The sequence below is a fragment of the Ailuropoda melanoleuca genome, chromosome 1 (assembly GCF_002007445.2).
Source record: "Ailuropoda melanoleuca isolate Jingjing chromosome 1, ASM200744v2, whole genome shotgun sequence".
NCBI classification, from domain to species: domain Eukaryota; kingdom Metazoa; phylum Chordata; class Mammalia; order Carnivora; family Ursidae; genus Ailuropoda; species Ailuropoda melanoleuca.
In genome coordinates, this window is record NC_048218.1 from 191,540,360 (window position 1) to 191,560,233 (window position 19,874).

The window sequence follows — 19,874 nt, forward strand, 5'->3', positions numbered from 1 at the left end:
CAGTGCCCGCTGACCCCTCCCCCAGCCTCCTCAGAGTCTAACCAAAATGCCACCTTCCTGTGTTCTGTGAACTTTCCCTGCTCTCCCTGCACAACCAGACCAACCACTCCTTCCCTCAGTTCTCCAGGAGCCCATGACTGTCCCCGTCACAGCAGCCCTTATTTCACTGTTTGTTGGTCAGCCTGTGCCATGGGTCAGCTTCCTGCACTAGCTCCCTAGCTCCTTGAACAGAGGACGGTTTATTCACCTGGCCATACTTCCCTGCCTCATATGTGGCCCATCGTCAGTGCTCAAAAATATTCAACCTTTATTTTTCAACCTCTCTGAAAACTTGATGCCAATATTTTTCAAACAGCTCTTGAGAGAATCCAGGAGGAGTGAAGAAAGGACTTCGGGGCCAGACAGATCCGAGTTCAAATCTAAGCTCTGTTGACTATTAGTACCAGCATGGCTTCCTTTCCAAGCCTCATTGTCTTCAGTTTGTAAAATGAAGATAATCAGATCTCTTTTATCAGTTTTTGTGAGAATTAAAATGAGAACATGCAAGTAATGAACCTAACATGGTTCTACCTTATCCTTATCATCCCTTGATGTTAAAACATTTTTTTAAATTTTTTAATTTTTTAAGTAGTCTCCATGCTGGGCATGGAGCCCAATGCGGAGCTTGATCCCACGATTCTGAGATCAAGACCTGAGCTGAGATCAAGAGTGGGATGTTCAACCGTCTGAGCCACCCAGGCACCCCAATGTTAAAACATTTTAAATATTGAAACATTTTACTCTGGAACATGAGCTGTATATAGATATGTGCCACATTTTCCTGCTAGTAATACAACCTTCCTTGATACAATAGCTTCCTCTCACACTTTGGAGTTTTTCAAAGGCTTATCTTGTACATAGGGTCGGACTTACTTATTGGTCACCTGAAGAGATCCCAGTGATGGGGAAGATGACGAGCAGCACTCTGTTTTTTGTTGAGTTATTTTCACATACGGAGGGTCATCCTCACACCATCACACTGCTGTCTTCATTTCCAAGGTTATCTTTAAAGAGGAGAAGAGACATTGATTAGGACACTGTTCTTTTTCCCCTCCACCATAAGTCAGTTGCTACTTTCACCCATGGGAGGGGAGCAGCGAATTCCATTCATCCACCCAACATTTGTTGAATGCCTGCCATGTGCCAAGATACTAAGATAAAAGATGAATCAGCCAAGGTCCGTGCCTTTAGAAGTCTGAATTTAATGAGTTTGGGGTAGCGGGCAGATAAGCAGCTAAATGAAACCAGGATTGTATAGGTACAGATGGGATGGTCAGCCTGTCAGGAAAGCTTCAGAAAGAGGTGATACCTGAGCCGAGTCTTGAAATATCAGTATGTGGCTGTCAACAACGGGGGCAAAACACTTCAGGTGGAGGAACCCCAACTCCGGCTCCTTCCCCTCTGATCGATTCATGTAGCCTGATGCATCTAGTTCTACCATCTCTCCACTGTTCAGCGGTCTTCTCTTCAGCCCAGGCAACTTAAATCCTTCCTTGGCAGCAGCAGCAGTATTAGTGCTGGTTCCAGTCAGAGAACTGACATGAGACGCTCTCCTGCTGCTTCTGCTGCCAAGACCAGAAAAACAGCTGGAGCTGTTTGAGCTCCCTGGGGGAGGGTGGAGGAGCTGAGCACACATGTGCGTCCATACCTGGGTCCGCATGTGCATGCATCTGAGGGGGGGGGTGTCCATCTGGGGAGCGGGCTACATGTTTATCTGCAGGTGTTGCCACAGAAAACAGAAGTGGATATTCAGAAAATAAAGTGACAGCTCAGGATCTCACGGACAAGCTGAAAGATGGCTCAGAGAAGGGGGGAGGTTGAAATAACCTCAACCAAAACAGAATGAAACAGAGAAGGAAGTTGCATCAGAAGAGGAAGAATACCAATGTCATGCTGAAGAGCCACAAATGTCACAAAACAAAAATAAAACGTGTGACTCTTATTTTATCTAGTCAAATACTATTAACATATTTTCTTCTTCAGAGCATTATTAAAATGACTGAAATAATATTTAGTGCGGCAAACAGGGAGGACACAGAAAAACATAAACAAAAAATTGTAATTTTTTTCGTTGNTATTAAAATGACTGAAATAATATTTAGTGCGGCAAACAGGGAGGACACAGAAAAACATAAACAAAAAATTGTTGTAATTTTTTTTGTTGTTGTTAAAGATTTTATTTATTTATTCGACAGAGATAGAGACAGCCAGTGAGAGAGGGAACACAAGCAGGGGGAGTGGGAGAGGAAGAAGCAGGCTCAGCAGAGGAGCCTGATGTGGGGCTCGATCCCATAACACCGGGATCACGCCCTGAGCCGAAGGCAGACGCTTCACCGCTGTGCCGCCCAGGCGCCCCTGTAANTCCCATAACGCCGGGATCACGCCCTGAGCCGAAGGCAGACGCTTAACCGCTGTGCCGCCCAGGCGCCCCTGTATTTTTTTTTTTTACATTACATACATCATACTTCATTTGTTTGGGTTAGTGCTGGATTATAACTTTGTCTTCTACCTCCATATACAAGTTTCTTTTCTCCAGTACTTAAAAAATATTAAAAACAAGTTCTGAGATTGACTTACTTGAAGAACATTTAAAAGGTCTCATTACTAGTACAAATTGGGAAATTTTAACAAGGATACTCTAATGATAGTGAAGTGATTGAAGATGTCAGAGCAAGAAATATAGATCCCAGGGCTAAGTTTCTTTTTTTTTTTTTTAAGATCGATCGATTGATTGATTGATTGATTTTTAAGTAATCTCTACCCCCAACGTGGGGCTCAAACTCACAACCCAGAGATTAAGAGTCACATGTTCTTCCAAATCAGCCATCCAGACGCCCCCCCCCCAACCCAGGGATATTTAGTTTTTTCATTTCTGTTCATATAGAAATGTTAGTGTCTTTACCAAGAAGGAATAAAAGAGTAATCTTCCTTTTGATTACATTCTTGTAACTACAAAAATGAAAACTTTATGGGATTGAATTTAGGTGAGGGGTTTTTATAAAAAGTTAATATAGCACTGGAATAAGCATGGTATCAGGACACGTATGAGTCTTTTGACAATTACTTTACAAATATAGTCACAGGAATTGGCTTTCCATCGCCTTCTTAGAATTAAAATGATTAACTGATTTGCCAATTTTACAAATAGCTGAAAGTATATTGAGTTTGGAGAAGTGAATTAGGGAAGTTTTGCGTGCTTTAGTTAAAGTGCAAAACAGTAGTTCGCAATTGAATAAATTACTAGTCCATATGCTAGTTTACGAGGTAAGTAGTGAATGGGCTTGGGGTAGACGGAGCAGAGAGGAAATGATTAGGGAAAGAGAAGCCCCCAGTAATGAAGAAAGAGAGCAAATAAGTCTGATGCTCGCTGTTTGCATATGCTGGGTTTTCAGTAAATAATTGTGGAAGGAAGGAAGAAAGGAAGGAAGGAAAGAAAGAAGAAGGAATTAATGAATGGTAAGTATAAAGAAAGTGGCATAAATACCTAATTCAAAATGAAGTTTAAATTTTGCTTCATGACAGCATTATAACAATATTCCCCTATAGCTATACCTGCCTTGGCGACATATAAAGATGCATAATTTTCAGAAGTTGTGAGACCCTTAAAAAAGGAAACATATAAAAATCAGATTTGGAGGAAATGGAAATCTATGCAAATCTAAATTTTTAGATTTTTCTGAAGATATTTTTACAAGTCTAAATTCAGTGTTACTTTAGGAACCTTATAATGGATTGAAATTGTTTTTTATTTTTAAAACAAATTAGTGATGGGGCTACAAGCCGACATCAAATGTCATTTGGCTTTGGCCAACTGAGGAGAAAACAGCAAAAAGTTAGAAAGAAAAGATACGATAAACATCATAGTAAAAGCAAACGAAACCAGAAAGTTGTATTGTTTTTTTCTAGGCCCACTGCTTTTTATAAGGAATTTGTTTTCTGAAGGTAATTTAAGGATTGCGGGGTGAGAGAGAAAAAGTAAACCAAATCCATGGATTGTAACTTTTTTCCAGGCACCTACATTTTTGTCTGAGTGGATGCCCCCATTTTTGCCAGTTTCCCTGCTCTCTGGACTCCCCCATCTCCAGGGGCCCTCCATCTGGACATATTTCCTGACGTAGCACTTGCTGGGGATGCTGAGACCCAGTCCAGAGGAGTCTGATAAACCCCCTACTTCAGCTCCTGTTCTGGGAAACATGTCCTTTCTGATGGTGTTCCCAAGGAATGGGAGAGAGAAAAGAGGATGCACGTGTGAACTTAGGGACGCTAAGCTCTCTTTTACATTTTAAATCTATAGATCTTTCCACTCTTAATTCCTGCTCCTCTGTATTGAAGAACTCAGCATTCCTTCTTCCCTTGGTGATCCAGGCAACTTTGCTCTTTGCCCAAAATACCTCTCTCTCCCAAAGCACTTTCCCCTCCTCTGAGAAATGCTGTCCTGTCAGGCTGCACTGCCCTTGAACCAGACAACTTTCTCCGCTTGTCTTTATCTGTCTAAATAAAGCTAACCTACATTTGCTGTCTAATTCATTCGGATGCTTGCTGATGCTATTTAAAGCATCCCTTAAGGCTCTGTGGAAAACAAGATGCATTATCTTTAGTAGAGAACCTTTAGGTTTGTTGGTCATTTAAGGAATTCAAGAATCTAAAGAATCCATTCAGTCTTTAGTAGTTCAGATGTAAGGGACAAAGGAACTCTTCCGTGTTTTTTTATTCCAGGCAGTCTTCCCTGACTTGTATATTACTGGGTTCAGCTGATAGAAAAAGAGGTAGCTAGAAAGTTACTATCTCTCTCTTTCTCCACCTCCCCCTGTCAACCCACCTCCACATATCTCTGTGTGTGTGTGTGTGTATGTGTATGCTTGTCTCTAGACTCTATGAAACCCAGCTTTTCTTTTCCTTCTTTTTTTTTTAAGATTTTATTTATTATATTTGAGAAAGAGAGTGAGCAAGTGAGAGACAGAGAGAGTGCACGAGCAGGAGGAGAGGGAGAAGGAGACTCTCTACGGAGCAGGGAGTCTGATGCAGGGCTCGCTCCCAGGACTCTGGGACCATGACCCGAGCCAAGGCAGACGCTTAATTGACTGAGCTACTCCAGCACCCCGAATGAAACCCAGCTTTCTGAAGATGAATTTCACAACGGAATGTACTTTTCATCCTGGGCTCTGATCACTGGTTAGTCCACTGTGAGTTAGCCGTCCCCTCTCAGGGAGCAAATGTGAAAGATCAAAAAGAGCTGTCACCTCAGTAAACGGGCTTTTTGGTGAGTTTTTGGCTCGTCTCCACCTTCTGCTCTTCAGCCTCCATCTGACATTTCATTAGAGAATCCTGGTACTTCCACATTCCAGGAAAAAAAAGGAAATTCTAAACAGGGAAAGGAATAAAATAATGGGGTGATAAATAGGACTCCACTGTGCACTTCTATAGGACTGGGAGTTCGGAGAGGGTTTCAAATCTGTTGCTTGTTTTTTTCAGATCTGGTATTTCTGTCTGTCTGTTGGTTTGCCTAGTGGAGGGAGAGCTGGTACAATGGGATGGTCTTAACCATGAGTGCCCCGCTGCTCCCCAGCACATGTTTTTATCAGCATCCACTTGTTAAGCTACGATTCTGTGACGTCCATTGCAGAGAGTGAGTCAGAAGCCACAAGCTAACAGGTCTATTCCTTCCCACTGTCACCTAGGAAACCAACGCATCATCCACAGGAAATGCAGGCCCCAATGGGGGATGTGCCCAGATCGGGTTATAAAGCTGGCAATGAGTTTTTCTAAAGAGGTCAAATAATAATGCGTAGAATCTCAGTCTAGGTTGGAAAGAGGATCCAGCCTCTTAGGCATGGATGGAGGACAGTCATGCAGAAATACCAGGAGAAATTAATCAGCTAAAATCATAGAAGATGTCTGCTTTATAAGAAATTGACCACCAAGGGCAAGGGTTATGGAGACTGGTTTGATTTCCCCTCACAGCAAATGCATTTATTTACCCATCGGTTGAGTGTGGGTTTGTTTTGTTTCGTTTTTTTGGTTCGGTCTGTTTTTGTTTTGTTTTGTCTTGTTTTTTTGGCACGTTTGGATGGCACGTGAAATGAGATGAGGAAATCGACAACACATCAAACCAGGCTTTCTGCTGAGTGAGATGTATATCCTCTTTTTCATGGCTATTCTCCCTTGGGTTAAAAAAGTGATGGAGTGTTCCTTCAAAGAAAACCACATCCTGATTCCCCCCGTGGCCTCACTGTTTTTTTTAATTTTATTATTTTTATTTTTGGCCTGTGCCTTATTTTTTCCCTCCTTGACCACTACATTTTAGCATAGTCAACTGGCCTTCGTGTATATATACAATTTACCACACACTATACACATATCTGTGAATGTAAGCTGAGAAAAATTACCTGTCCAGTTTCATGTTGTTCAATGAGCTTAACGTTTCCAGGCAATTTATACTCTCGTACTGCTATGGGTGAAGGATTCTATATAAAAGTATAATGTGGGCTCTCTTAGAACTTCCTATTTTGACTCAAAGAATATTAGAATGGGGGAGTGGGAAACAACTCAGAAATCATCTGGTCCAACCACCTCATTTTTCACATGAGAGGTGAAGTGATTTGTCTAAGGTCATATAATAAATCATGGTATATATGGGAGGCAGAGGAGAGGAGAGAGGAGAGGTAGGAAGCTTGACCACAAGCTCAAAATGAGTCAACAGGTGATATGACCACCTCTAAGACTGTTAAGATATTAAGCTGCATTAATTGAAGTATGGAGTCCTGACTGGGAGGGGCAATTGGTACCTTCCCAGGCAGGTCAGTGTTGCCAAGAGTATGATGTTCTCTTCTGAGTACCCATTGAATGGGGAACAATGACAAACCCAACCAAAATGCCCAGAGGAGGGTAAAGGTAGTGATAAGAGTTTTAGTAACTATAACATAATAGGAACAATGAAAAACATTAGACTATTTAGCTTGGAGACCAGAGGTTTGTCATGGAAGGAATGAGAGGAAGTATTATTAAATAATTGAAGGGTTGCCTTGAGGAGGGTTAAGACTTATTTTGAGTGACTGGGAAGGGCAGTCACAAATGAGTACAAGTTAAAGATAATGGGTTTTAGCTCCATATTAGTAATTTTCCAATAATTCCAGCTGATTGAAGTGTATTAAACTGATAGGGCACTGGATTAATTCTTTATCTCCAGAGGTGTTTGAGTATTCACTCATCTATCCAAGCACATTTATTGAGCACCTGCCATATGCCAGTCATTGGACTAGAGGGACTTTGAGGTTGTGGTCTATGTTAATTAAGGCAATAGCTAGCTGAAGTATTAAATCTGTATATCAAACCTGAGACGTGATAAGAAATTTATTTCTCACTCATAAAACATCCAAAATGGGTGTTCACGGTGGATGGCTCTCTTCCAAGTGGTCATTCAAGGAACCAGGCCCTTCCATCTTGTTATTCTGCCATCTTTAACATGTGGCTTATGAGATTGCTGTAGGCATTAACATCCTGCGGACAGACAGGGAAAGAATATGGAGGATAGTGTGGGGAGATTTTTATAGGCTAGACCCAGAAGTGGTGCACAGAAGCCCTGCTCACATTCTTTCTATCCAGTGGAATTCAGTCCCATGACCACGCCCAACTGCAAGGGAGGCTTAAAACGCAGTCTGGTGCCCAGGAAAAAGAGGAATAGGTTTGATAACTGACCAACAAAGCTTTTACTACATTACATAACTCTAAGTTTCTATAATTATGGTGACAGAACTGACACAGGAATTTTAAAACTTTCTTGTTTAATGCCAATGTCATCATGTCTCTTGTTTACATTACATGTCTTCCTATCGAAGGCCCCCTTTGAAGATATATTGTTTAGTTTAAAAAAGCAAAGCAGAAAATAATGCAGATAGTATGCTACTCTTGTGAATGAAAAGAGGAATCTTAATAATAATATTTATTTGTATCTGCTTGCATATATATGAAGAAACACTGGAAGAATACAAAGAAGCCATAGGGAGTAGCGTGGAGGCAGAGGGAGGAAAGACAGATCCCTGGGAGCAAGACTTGCCCACGTATGCCTTTAAATATTCTTTAACAACTTAATTAATTGATTATAAAACTATATAATTTTATTTTATTTTACTTTATTTTAAAGATTATTTATTTATTTATTTGACAGAGAGAGAGAGAGAGACAGCCAGCGAGAGAGGGAACACAGGCAGGGAGAGTGGGAGAGTAAGAAGCAGGCTCCCAGCGGAGGAGCCTGATGTGGGGCTCGATCCCAGGACTCTGGGACCACACCCTGAGCCGAAGGCAGAGGCTTAACGACTGAGCCATCCAGGCGCCCCAAAAAACTATGTAATTTTAGAAGCCATTTCTTTCTATTGGTGAAGAGTTTTTCACGGATGAATCTCTTTTTGTTTTTAAGTAAAGAAAAGCTTGAGAAAAGGACTATCTGGGCAGGTGAGCAGGGCGTAACTTATGAGCCTGAAGTAACAATAGTGATGAATATAGTGCCTTTCCTGTTATAGGAATATACAGGATTATATTCTGGATTGGAATAATTAGATGATTATTTTCAAATGAAAGTAAAAGAATAATAATGCAACAATAAACTTGTTTTATGTGGAATCATCTAAAACTCTCAGAGCACTTTAAATCTGACATCATTGTTTATTTTTACAGCATTCCTAGTAACTATGATACAAAAGATTTAAATTAATTTCTTGTTTCGTAAGGTACTGCCAGAACCACGAAAAGAAGTTTAATTGCCTACAAATTCCTGTTAGACTTGTAGGCCAATGATCTTGATTTCTGGGTAGCATCAACACTGGAAGTATGTGATAAAAATCCTTGATGTTTTGCAGCATTTTTACTTGGTTTGTCCATCAACCATGTAAATTAATTGTGACTGGTATTATCTTTAGAGGTAAAAAACAAAGGTGGCTACTATAAATAAAGTTAAAAGTCTAATAAAAAATTGGGAGAAGAGGGATGCTTCCTTAATATATAAAGAGCTATTACAAATCAATAATTAAAAGGCAAATATTTACAAAACATGCATTAAAAATCATAGAGATCGCAATAACAAACATTTTAGAATATCCTCAAAGTGAGTGGAGATAAAAGAAAAATAGTATATGAGGCTGACAAAGGTATATGGAAATAGGAACACTGATAAATTTCTGGAAGAGTTATCAGATGGCAAAACCTTTCTGAAGGAAAATTTGGAAAATATATTAAAACTCCAAAGATGTTCCTAACATTATGAGCTAGTAACTTCATTCTGCTAATATATCCTAATGAAATATTCAGAAAAACATAACAATCTACACCAAATGATATAAATATCACCATTCTTATGAGTTCAACAAAGGGTGGAGCCAATGACACAGTAAGGAAATGGAATATCAAGCTGCCATAGGAAACCATGTTAAAGAATTAGCTAAAAGCTAAAGGAAGGGGCGCCTGGGTGGCTCAGTCGTTAAGCATCTGCCTTCTGCGCAGGTCATGATCTAGCCCCGCGTTGGGCACTCGGCTCAGCAGGAAGCCTGCTTCTCCCTCTCCCACTCCCTCTGCTTGTGTTCCCTCTCTAGCTGTCTCTCTCTCTGTGTCAAATAAATAAATAAAATCTTAAAAAAAAAAAAAGCTAAAGGAAAATTCTATAACCCAATGTCAAATAAAAAAGCATGATTGAAAAAAAATTACAGAGAAACACTTTTGCTTTTACAGCAAATTATTTTTCATCTCCATGAAAGTTCACAAAGAACCCCTATCTTTTCCACTGCCACAGTGCCATTTTGGTCAAGTACATTTGTGACCATAATCATCAAATCACATATAAATGTGTAATCAACCCAAATCATTTTTAGACAGCTTAGTTGGTTTGCATTGTCTTAATGAGGCTGAGGTTGTAGAGTTAATATCTGTGAGGGTCACTTAGCACAGGGAGACAAGCTATGGCAGCCAAGTAGTTCATACCTATAGCCAGCCATCTCACAAGTTCATGCTCTTCAGGAGACCTAGATACACTGTGTCATTTCAGTCCATGTGATTTCCGTTCAGTCCATATAGGACAGTGCAGCTACCAACCTTCCTATCACCATGTGACCTTACATCTTCAAACTCAGAACCTCAATTAGCCATTAATAAAAGAGAAGATGCTTTATTCATATATTCAAACTTTTAAAAAAATCTATCTATAAGTGCAGGTTGGATCACAATGTTCTCCAAATGTAAAATACTAAAGAAAGTTAAAAAAAAAAAAAGGCTTATTTTTCTAATTGAAGGCATTAGAAAAATCAAGGGTGGTACATGGTTTACCTCTATTCCCCAGCGACCTGATGTCAATGAATTCCTACTGAGTTGTGTTCTGAGATTTGCCAAAGAGCAGGTCAATGTCACTAGAGAATTTACACATTTGTCAAAGCACAGAAGGCTATGGATTCACAACTCAGTTTCTGGCCTCAAGTGCAATTTTCTCTCTCTGTTTTCAGGATCCGCTCCTCCCTCCAACACCAGAGCTGCAGGCAGTTCTCTAAATAACACCATGTCCCTGGCCTCCCAGCTCCCATTTGAATGTTTCGGCAGAGCTCCTTTGAGGTCTGCCCTGCGCCGCCTCCCATCTCCCAGGCTCATCTTCGCTAGTCTGAGTCAGCCGTGAGTCACCTCACTCATTAGCGGAACCCGGAATGCTTCTCTATTCTCTGGATCCCTTTTGTCTCCCTCCTTTTAACTGGTTTCCTGGTAGCCTGAGGTCTGTGGCCAACCCTGAAGTTAAGGTTTGGGTCACTACTAAGATGGTCAGCTCAGTAAAGAGGTTGGCAGACAGCAACGAGATAGATTAAAAGTGATGGTGAGGATGATGACGATGATGGTGGTGCAGTTGCTTACTTCAGAAGTACGAGAATGGCTAGATCTGGCCACGGCCTGTGTGGGCTCATAGGACAGCACAGAAGTCCTTAATCCTTGGTTTCTTCTTTCTCTTCCTTCCCTCTTCACCATGGCCCCCTCCACATACACAGGCCCATATGGTACAAGGCGAACACGTAAGGACTGTCTTCTCTGTGAAAGTTAGGTAAAAGAGCTGCGTCCTACATGGGTGGGGTCCCCTTCCCCCAGTGTTTTCAGATTTGTTATTCTCATGTTTACTCATCTGATTTTACATTCTCAGTGCTTTCCAGAAAGGGCAATAGAGAAGGATTTGTGCCTTGTTGGTTTCCTCCTGGGCATATAAAGAAGCCTAGTGAAATGATATTAATAATAAACTCTAAGTAGGAAATACCAATACCAGAATGCTGTTATTAATTCATTCATCTTATTAAAGCCCTTTGTAGGATGGTCAGTGCTTTACTCCACATGGATCATCACTAGCTTTTTGTAAGTCAGATGATTTACTTTAGAAAGGGACCCCAGTGAATCCCTGCTCAGTCTTTCATTCAGTCCACAGACATCTATGAAGCACCTACAATGAGGAAACCCTGCCCCAGGTCCCCAGGGCTGTGTTGTTTGAGCTCCGCTGTGCGTGCACATCAACATCACCTGGGAAGCTTGCTACAATGCAGATTCTGGTCCAAGAAGCCTGGAGTGGACATTGGAGGTTCTGCATTTCTGTGAGCTTCCTGGAGATGCTCTCAAACCACACTTGGAGAAGCTAGACTCCAAGGGCTCTGCACTGAGCCAGACAAAGCTTGATTCCCTCTTAAGGAATATCGGGGGAGTCCACAGGCTCTGTGAGGCTGCCCTATGCCTTCCTCCTCCTGGGCTGTATTTATCCATGAAGCCCAGACAATGCTGACCCATTCTTGCCAGTGCTCTTGGCTGCCTAATGTCTTCACTCCCAGTGGAGGATGTTAAAATTCAGGTTTGGGATTCGGGCAAGGAGAAAAGCCCATTTATCTTCTACCTTGGCTATGAGGTCTGGTCTAGGCCACATAGCAGAGAGCTCCGAACTCGCATTTTAGGCAGATCCTTTATTTGATCGCTACAGAGATCTCCTTTTATGATTTGTTTGTTTGGATCCTTTACCAATTTTTCTGTTGGGGTCTTTGTCTTTTAATTATTGGTTGTGATAGTTCTTTATTAAAATATTAAGGGGAATCTCTTTTACCCCCCACCAAAGTTGTTGTTGTTGTTTAGTCTTTTACATTTGTCCATTAATTTTGGAGTTAGGAATCTTAGACTTTAGGCTAATATTAATTTTCTTGGTAATCTGAGTAAGCCCCTTTACGTGTTGTGACACAGTTCCTCTGCCTGTGAATGGAGGCAATAAAGACTACATATCTCAGGGAACTGGTGAGTGTACATGTGGGATAGTGCTGCACAAATCTGGAATGTGGGTACTTTGTTTTCGAAGCTTATATTAGCATGCTAGTTTTACTCAACCTAGTGTGGGACAGAGCTGACTGGTGTTAACAGAGTACCAGTTTGGTTTTGGTTTATTTTGCTTTTTAGTTTGGTTTTGGTTAAACAAATATTTACTGAGCACTTACAAGTACTTTGAGTGCTGTTCTAAGTTTTGGTAGTATTAACATACAAAAAATAGGACTCGAAGCTGCCCACTAAGCACTTTAAATGCATAAAAGTGCTAGTGATCTGTTTTCCTTTGGCCTCTGCTATCACTTTCTAAGCTGTCAACAGACAAGATCTCCTACCACTCCTAACGTGTCTGATTAAGAAAGTGCCTCAGTATTGAGGCAGATAACCTGGTTGTTCCTTGGTTTCTACGTTGCTGTCTCATCTCTACAAGAACCTTATACATGTTAAAATCATTTCTCTAAATAGTAGAAGTTATAAGAGTAATAGTATTCCAATTCAGACCAACAGGTTTAGCTTTGAGAAACAGAAAATTTGTACTTATCCCCCATCTATGATGTTTATGTTCTTTCTACCACTGACTATAGAAAAATATGTAATATGTGTGTGTGTACATATGTGTGTGTGTTTATTTATCTATCTACATATAGCCTGCCAGATAATGTGTTTTATCTCTAATTGGTATTTGCTTTTTAAATAGAGTCAAAGGAAAGAAACTCTAATGGCAAAATTTTCACTATCATCTAGGTAGAGAACACTTCCTTACTCCCACTGGCTCCCCTGTTAGTCTTCCTACACACTAAACTGTCTTATGGGTCCCTACACTGAGCAAAGATAAAACAAAAAAAAAAGTCAATATTATTGAATCCCATCTATTTGCCAAGCACTGTGCTAAGTGCTTTCACATACACTTTTCATCTAATGGATCTTTTGCATTCTTACTGCAGGGGAGAAAATGAGATTATGACTTTGCTTTGCTACCTTCTCTTCTTAGAGTCCTTAATCCCTCCTGTCTGTGTAAGCCTTTACTGGTAGGAAGGGAACTCAGTCTGAGGCAAAATCCATTCTGTTTTTCATCTTCTCCAGGTCCACAGCAAAAAATTGGTTGGTTTCTGATTTCTGGAGGATGAGATGTGTTGATTTAGGAACAAGTGAATGAAACGGGGCTGAGGGCTGAATGCTCTTTAACATCATGTATCCACATAGCTGGGCTATGGTGAGAAGTCTCTCTTCTTCTGGCTTCTTTCCCAGATAATCCATTGAACTCTCTGGGGGAGAAGTATCCATATACATTTGACTCCTCCTTTGCTTTATTTCTTTATCTATGAGCACAGGTACCTTACCAATTTCCTCATCCTGCCCTGGCCCCTCCGCAAATTCTCCTGAGAAACATACTGAGAATATCTGCTATTTTCTACTCTTACCATGATTCCATATCTTGGATTCCACTAAGGAAAACACAGCCTGGTTGACATTGCATAACCAGTGAGAAAGGAATCTTCCCTGGGCAATGAAAGGAGGACTGACTCACTATCTCAGCTCTTAGGAATGGCTCTCCAGCTGCTGATGGGAGCCACACGGGTTCAGCCACGAGGCCAGCAGGGACCTCCCTGTGACCAACAAAAAAGAGGCAACCAGGACTAGCCAGAGCTGAGCCTGGGCAACTGACCCATTTGTAGAAGCGTCCCCCAAGGACAGTGGTCAGCAGTCCAAATTGCAATGTGTGGTCATGTATCCAGTTTCTAGCTGATCCTATCTGGTGGATGAATGGTGCCCAATAACAGAAGACTCTGGAAAACAATGGACTTACAATCAGCACGTGGTGATATTTTTATTCCCGAGGCTTATTCTTCATTTTTTCACTTACTCAACAGACATTTGAGTGAATATGCTCCGTGCTGAGATAGACGTTGGCAAACTTTACCCCTGGGGAGTTGAGAGTTCAGCAGAAAGGCAGAAAAGGAGTAAATATAGGAGCTCAAGGAGAACTTAAAAGAGACACTTAAGATTCAAGAGTTGGGAAAACTTCCCCAAGAATGTGTGAAAGGCTTATACCGAAGGAAGGAGGAAGGACCCTCCAGGTGGAGGAGGCAGCGGTGTATCGCAAAGGCAAGAGAGGACGGGTGGCTCTTTGGAGAAGTAAAGTGGTTCGGTGTGGCTGAAGTAAGAAGATGCAGGGGTGGGGAAAAGAGATGATCCTGGAGAGGTGAGCAGGGGTCAGATGACAAAGGTGTAATCTTGTGTTTCATGCAAGTGGGTCTGAAATCCACCCTGAGGATCATGGGAAATGCTGACTCTCTGTGGGGGAAGGACATGTCAGGTCTACTTTTTTAGGAAGTTTTCTCTCTGGTTGTAATGTAGAGATTGGATGCAAGGAAAGCAAACACGGGAGTAGGAGGACCAGGCTGGAGGATCTTGCAGGAATTGAAGAAGGCAACGATATGGGCCTGAACCTTAGCAAAAGCAATAGTGATGCTGAGAAAGATGAGTTTAAGAGATACAAAGCAGGGGCGCCTGGGTGGCACAGCGGTTGGGCGTCTGCCTTCGGCTCAGGGCGTGATCCCGGCGTTATGGGATCGAGCCCCACATCAGGCTCCTCCGCTATGAGCCTGCTTCTTCCTCTCCCACTCCCCCTGCTTGTGTTCCCCCTCTCACTGGCTGTCTCTATCTCTGTCGAATGAATAAATAAAATCTTTAAAATAAAAAAAAATTAAAAAAAAAAAAGAGATACAAAGCAGTTGTGCCAACTGACCTTGGTGATCATCAGCCACAAGTAGGGCCTGAAATATTCAGAATGGCTCTTAGCTTTATAGATGGAGGAAGATGATAGGAGAAGAACTTGCTGGAAGGGGATGATGAGTTCAGGTTGAAGGAGGAATTCCAGACAGAAACCCTACCACTGGCCTGAATAGCAATGGAGGAAGTTCAGGGGAACTCAGTGGCACTGGGGCCTCCTCAGGTGTACCCCAAATGAGGCTTAAGGATAATTTCAAACCCTGCCAGCTAGAGAGATGGCGTTCCTAACACAAGCTCCTACTTAGAAGCCTGGCTTATTAAGACTGAATCTGTGCAGGACGGAGGCTGCAGATGAGAGGTCTTCAGAACCTGCACCAAGCAGGGCCTGACAAGCTGTTACCATGGAGATGTGGTGTGCGCAGGAGGGAGTGAGTAGGAGGGCTGATCCATTCCAAGCCTTGGGTCACAAGGCTGTGGCAGGCTAACAGACAAACAGGAAAAAAACATAGTCAATAGAAAAGGATGTTCAAAAACTATTGACAGTTCATTGGAGTTGTAGCGTCATAATTCTAGATTAAGTCTAACAATTTAGAAGGATTAGTGTAAGCCACTTAATGATCCTGCTAGTTATTTCAGGTACCACTTAATGAGGGCACAGGGAAGTGGATGCCAACTCAAGCTAATGGCAAATGTATACACACCCATCCTAAGTCCTTCTGCATCCCTGGATTCTAAGAAGCTCCATATTATTTCCAAGTTTCTGGAGGCATAGGCACAAGATATGGGAAGCTAAAATTTTTTTTCTGTTTGCCATGCTGATGGCAGTAATACTTAAGCAAACTTTGGAGCTCTTCAGGAAATGCAGGTGCTGGAAAAGCCTCAGATTCAATGTTATTATTAAACAATTCGAGGAACCTTCTGGACAGAGAGGTGGCAACACTGGGGCTCCAGGTTGGTTTTTTTGTTTTTTGGGGGTTTTTTTGGTGGTAAAATACACATAACATGAAGTTTATTGTTTTGACCATTTCTAAAGGTACAGTTCCGTGGCATTAAATATATTCATAATTTTGTATAACCATTATGACTATCTCTTTTCAAAACCGTTAAACAATAACTCTCTATTGGGCCCTCATTTTCTTTAAAGATTTATTTATTTATTTATTAGAGAGAGAAAGAGGGAGAGAGCTCAAGTGCGTGAGTTAGGGGAGGGGCAAAAGGAGAGACTCTTCAAGCAGACTCCCTGCTGAGCAAGGAGCCTGACAAAGGGCTCAATCTCATGACCCATGAGACCTGAACCTAAAGCTTAACAGTCTGAGCCACCCAGGCACTTCAGCCCCTAAATTTTTAAGACAACTTTATGTACTGCAAAAACTCTGCCTACCAGGCAGGATGATGGTTGCACTGTCACAAGTAGACAACTAGGTTGATCTTGGTTTGGTCAGTAGCTCTCAATTCAGACCTGGGGTTTTTTGGCCAAAGACCCCATCCTGTGGGTAAACTTGTTAAATGTAATCTCTGGAGGGAGACTGATTTTAACCATCTTAATGACCGAGGGGACTTAGTATCTTGATCTCCAAGGTATTCAAATAGTTTGTGGCAATGCTTATTAAGAAGCCAGTAAAAATTAAGTCAGGGCCATAGGCCTTTGTAAAGATTCTACTGGAGGCAAACTTTGTCCCAAAGATTGTTGGGCATAATTGTGAGACAAATTGTCTAGGAATCAACTTCAATTTAAATAACCAGAAACACTAGTGCCTGTGGAGGATGAGATATAATTCTGGCTTGGAGCGGGAGACTATAACTAGGCAATGAGAGCTGGAAATTCTAAGTGTCCTACTTCCTTTTCTTTTATAAATCAAAACATTCAATGAGGGCAGGGATAAGCCTTTGTGACTTTTCTTCCTCATACAACAAGTTCAAGGTGTTTAGAACATGGTGCTTACAGGCCAAAGCTCAGTGGAGAGTTCATAGATCCAAGGCAGTGATAATTCTCAAAGCCCAGACAGATACTTCCCAGATGCTTGATGTCAATCATAAGAGACAGCAGGAGGGAAAAGGAGTAGGAAAGATTTAGTGAAAGTCGCTTCACCATTAACAGATCTAAACCACATGTCCTGCTTGGGGGACCATCAGTGAGACAAATCCTTTAACATAATATACTATTCATGGAAACTGCAGCTCAGAGGAAGTTGACTAGCTTATTCAGGATCACCCAGAAAAGCCAGAAGAGAGCTAAGAATTAGAATCTTTGTTTCCTGATACCTGGTTTAATGGTTCATTTTGATCAGTATCTGCTGGTATTCTATGCTTAGAATGCATGAGGGTGATGGTTCTCTTTATAGAGCCTCTCTATAAAGTTTCCATTGTCTCAGAGGGTGATCCATCAGTAACTTTATCTCCAAATTCACCTCCAGTTTAGTCTTCTAATATTCTACTACCTTTTCATCAGAACTCAAATCCTGAACAGAAGTTCAGAAAGATGTTAGCAGTCAAGAAAAGGTTTACTGTTATTAAGATCCTCTTAGGGGGCAATTTCTAGAATGATGGTATGAGGAGATCCATAGACCCACTCCTGAACAAAACAACCACAACAGGCAAAAAAATAATCTTTATTAAAACAACCATTTAAAGTTGTTGTCCTAAGGGTGCCTAGCTGGTTTAGTCAGTAGGTCATGTGACTCTTGATCTCAGGGTCATGAATTCAGGCCCCACACTGGGTGTAGAGATTACTTAAAAATAAAATCTTTAAAATAATGTTAAAGTTGTTGTTCTACAAAGGGAGATGAGAGGCAAGAAGACCAGAGGCTACTGCCCCTACCTTACCCTGCTTATAAACAGGGGTATCACTCCAAGAGAAGCAGGTCACTGTCCCTGCCCCTATTTCAAGAACAGAGTCTCTGAGATTTTTCTCTGGGGAAGATGTAGGTAATAAGAACAGAGGGCTCTGAGCCTCTCCACAAGTGTACTGACTTTGTTTGGAGCAGAGTACTGGGTACCTTACGCTGAAAGGAGTTCTGGAAAACAATGGAGATTTGGTGAGAAGCAATGAAGAGGGAGCCAGTAGCTCTGAAAGCAACAAGAGGTAGTCCATAGGCCAGCTAGCTTACCAGAGAGAAACAGGGAAAAAGATAGCTAAGAGCTCTCCTGGGGTCAGAACAAGTCTCAAAGACTGGCCTCAAAAACTACCTCTGCAGAGGGGCTTATATTTAATTGGATCAGACTGTGGAGCAATTTATGCCTCAGGGCATATTGGAAACAATCGAGTGATTAGCTAGCAACTAAGGGAGCCTACCAGCTAGGGATCACACCAACAGAGAAGACAACAGAGAGATCAGGGATAAAGACTGTCAAAGAGAGCTGTGTTAAAACCACTGTCACCCCAGGATGACAATGCATATGTATGTCCAAGCATGTACTTTCTGAGGAGCAACAGAAGAGTTTCTGCATTGCAGGGAAATAGACGTCACTAAAATAATCTAGCTAAGTCACTAAAGAAATAAAAAAGCAAACTACAATGATAAGCTCATAAGCTCAAAAATAAACAAAGTTGAAGGGGTCAGTATCCAGAGTTGCTACAATATATTTTCTAAAATGTCCATTTTGGGAGGTGCCTGGGTGGCTCAGTCAGTTGAGCAGCCAGCTCTTGGTTTCAGCTCAGTTCATGGTCTCAGGGTCCTGGGATCAAGCCCTACAATGGGCACAGTGCTCAGTGGGGAGTCTGCTAGAGGATTCTTTCTCTCTCCCTCTTCTTCTACCCTCCCCCCACTCATGCACACTTATGCTCTCCCTCTCTCTAATATAAATAGGTAAATCTTTAAAAATAAAACAAAATAAAATGTCCGTTTTTCAGGGCACTTGGCTGGTTCAGTTAGTAGAACACAAAACTCTTTTTTTTTTTAAGATTTTATTTATTAATTTGACAGAGATAGAGACAGCCAGCGAGAGAGGGAACACAAGCAGGGGGAGTGGGAGAGGAAGAAGCAGGTTCATAGCAGAGGAGCCTGATGTGGGGCTTGATCCCATAACGCTGGGATCATGCCCTGAGCTGAAGGCAGACGCTTAACCACTGTGCCACCCAGGCATCCCAGAACACAAAACTCTTGATCTCATGGTCATGAGTTCCATTTTGGGCCTAGTGCTTACTTAAAATAAATAGAATAAAACAAAATGTCCAGGTTTCAACCACAACAACAAAATTATGAGACACACAACGAAACAGGAAAGTGTGATGTGACCCATACACAGGAGGAAAAAAACAATCAATAGAAACTCCCTGTGAGAGGGCCCAGCTATCCAACTTAGCAAAGACTTCATAGCAGTTATTATAAGTATGTTCAAAGAACTAAAGGAAACCATGCTTAAGAAAGCAAGAGAAGATATCATGACAATGTCTCATAAGATAATCAGTAAAGAAATATAAATTATTTTTTTTAAAAAGTACCTAATGGCTTTTCTAAACTTGGAAAGTGCAAGAATAGAAAAGAAAAATTCAATAGAGGGGCTCAGTAGTACGTTTGAACTGGCAGAAGAAAGAATCAACAAATTTGAAGATAGACACATACGTGCATATGAGAATAAAGAGAAAAAAAATGAAGAAATATAAACAGAACTTCAGAGAAATGTGGGATATCATTAAGCACATCAACATATGCATAATGAGACTATCAGAAGTGGAAGAGAGCAAAAGCAGAGCAGGAAAAATATTTGAAGAAATAATGGCTGAAAATTCTGAAATCAGAAAAACAGTAATGAAAAACAGTAATCTACATACCCAAGAAACTCAACTGACTCTAAGTAGA

The 19,874-nt window shown here is 41.3% G+C and overlaps 1 protein-coding gene across 2 annotated transcripts in view; it reads left to right on the forward strand.

Moving 5' to 3' along the window:
* MKLN1 (muskelin 1) overlaps positions 1 to 19,874 on the forward strand; it is a 317,754-nt gene that overhangs the window by 84,449 nt on the left and 213,431 nt on the right. The window lies entirely within an intron of this gene.